Below are 2459 nucleotides of genomic sequence, written 5' to 3'. Positions count from 1 at the left end.
TATACTTAAGTGTGCTAAGAAACTTAGTCATACTCTCCTCAAGTACACTTAAATTGCCTTTTATTTCATTAATTTTATATTATCTGCAAGTACAATTACTTCAAATTATACGTTTAAGATTTGACACTACAAGTGCACATTCAATAAAATGAACACAAGGCATATAATTAGCAACATTTGAGCAATCTTAAGTTAATTCAGCTTTAGCACATATCTCATCCCGCACTGTTTGAGCTATAAACATGAATGATATCCAAAATCATGTGACTTGTTGAGTTGTTGACGGTTATTCTGACAGGATCAATACATTCTTTGAAGTGCAGAGGGACAAACATTCCAACAATGTAGAATCCCATGTTCCATGTCATTGGAATTATGTTGCAATGACCGAAATTTGCTCTGGGGATGAAGCTTAATTATGAAATATAGCGACCACCAGACCACCATTCAATATTTATGATGCTCTTTGGAGCAGTCAGTTAAATCCTCTAAAATGTGTGAGTTTCTCTAAAGTGCATGAATCATCTGAAGCACCTCCAGAAGAAACAAAAGAAAGATGTATGAGGCCAGAGAAAAAAAATGGAGGAGAAAATTATTCATTTGCATGCAGAGAAAAGCGCCACCTCCACCTATCAATCATTGCACATGCTCAGAGATTCTCATCTTGTCAACAGAACCACTGCGGCCCATTGGTGAGTCAGCAGGACCGTCTGCAACATAAAGCAAATGGCATCTTGTAAACGTGTTCAGTGATTTGTTCTCTTGCCCACCTAGACCAGTGTGTGAGGTCTAGGTGTAACGGGGCTGACAAGACGTGAGACATGCGGATCCATGTGCAGGCTTTATTAAGCAGAGAGGTCAGAAACACAGGCAGGGTCGAACAAGGGCAAACAGGAATATGGCGGGCAAGACACAAGAATAATCCTAGGGCTAGCGAAGGTCAACGAACGGCAAACAGAGTCAAAAGGGGCAAGACTAAAGGGATAAATCCAGGAAAACAGGCGAAGATCAGAAACCGAGAAAACAGGCACCTAGGGCTAGCGAAGGTCAACGAACGGCGAACAGAGTCAAAAGGGGCAAGACTAAAGGGGTAAATCCAGGAAAACAGGCGAAGATCAGAAACCGAGAAAACAGGCAAGACTAGGCTAGGCTAGGAGGCTAACGAGGGCTCTGTAGTGTAGCTATCAACTGATAAGTGCTAAACAATACTCGGCGCCGGGAAGGGATCAGAGTGAGTGTTAAATAGTGAGTGAGTGATATGAAACAGCTGTGTGCAGTCAGTGCTGTGTGCAATTAGTGAAACAGCTGTGTGCAATCAGTGCTGTGCGCAATCAGTGCAATGAATGATGGGATATGTAGTCCGGGATGATATGCAACAGTGTGTAGTGCGAGAGTCAATGAAAATGGAAAGGGTGACCTCTGATGGCTAGCAGACGGAAGTTCATGGACCGGATTCGTGACACTAGGAGTCCAGATGCTAAAAACAAATACCTACTTCATTTTAGTTGTTATCACCTACTTTAGCTTTATTGTAGGAGGGCAAGTTATTTATTTTTCATTGGCTCAAGTTAAAAAATATAGATGTGAATCATTACCCTATATATTTTTAATTGGATGAATGAAAAAAGCATTGTCATTCTTTTGAAGTTGATTCAGTTCTTAAAACCGGTTTGTATTCATTCCTCACGTAAAACTATCATTTGACTTCAGAAGTCTTGAAATATAGTGCACAAATCATGGATAATTTTTGATGATACATTTATTGTGCTTTTGTGTCCTTTTGGAAGTTCAAATGCTGTAGTTCTCATGAATGATGCTTTTAAATTGCATGACAAAGAACAACCAGTATAATTCTCCTTTTGTATTTCACAAAAAGAAAAAAAGTACATGTTTGGAACACCACAAGGGTCATAAAATAATAATAATTTTAGGTGAACTTTCCCTTTAAGTAAGAGAAACAGAGGATCCCACTGAGCATCCAGCAGCCATATGGCCATTACATAAATGTGGCAGTCTCACTTAAAGTCTCTCAAAGGCTACTTTCAGCATACATTCTCTGTATGTTCTGGATGAGACGGCGCTGAAAACAGCCAACATCTCCTGCACTTCTTACTGAGAGTTCCCGTAACAAGAACATCTAGCCTGAGGCGACATTCGATTACTAAAAAGCATGTTTCTCTCACAACTCAGCAAGTCTTGCACATTCCCTCAAGTGTTATTCGATTTTTCTAATTTATTCATTTTTAGTAAAACATTGTAAAAGAGATTTTAACAACTGTTTGATCAAAATGCTAATTATGGATTGATCTCTTTTTTTTTCATTTAAGACCTATTTCCTCTTGATCTAGAACTCAATAATCATTAGACAGCAGCCGTAGGCAGAAGAAACACTGTAGAGTGTTACTGCTTAAAAAATGAATTTGCACAGCACATCCAACTATATTGAATTTCACAGGGGT

The 2459-nt window shown here is 39.1% G+C and overlaps 1 long non-coding RNA gene across 1 annotated transcript; it reads left to right on the top strand.

Annotated features, from left to right (window-relative positions):
* The first annotated feature begins 891 nt into the window (after nt 1–891).
* LOC107691513 (uncharacterized) lies at nt 892–1090 on the top strand. Its single transcript, XR_001634544.1, has 2 exons — nt 892–939; nt 1047–1090. It is a non-coding gene; the product is annotated as an uncharacterized LOC107691513 (long non-coding RNA).
* The last annotated feature ends 1369 nt before the right edge of the window (nt 1091–2459 follow it).

The sequence above is a fragment of the Sinocyclocheilus anshuiensis genome, unplaced genomic scaffold, assembly GCF_001515605.1.
Source record: "Sinocyclocheilus anshuiensis isolate Anshui unplaced genomic scaffold, SAMN03320099.WGS_v1.1 scaffold162, whole genome shotgun sequence".
Classification (NCBI taxonomy): Eukaryota; Metazoa; Chordata; class Actinopteri; order Cypriniformes; family Cyprinidae; genus Sinocyclocheilus; species Sinocyclocheilus anshuiensis.
Note: the sequence above shows the minus strand (reverse complement) of the source record. Positions and strands in the feature narration are given on the sequence as shown.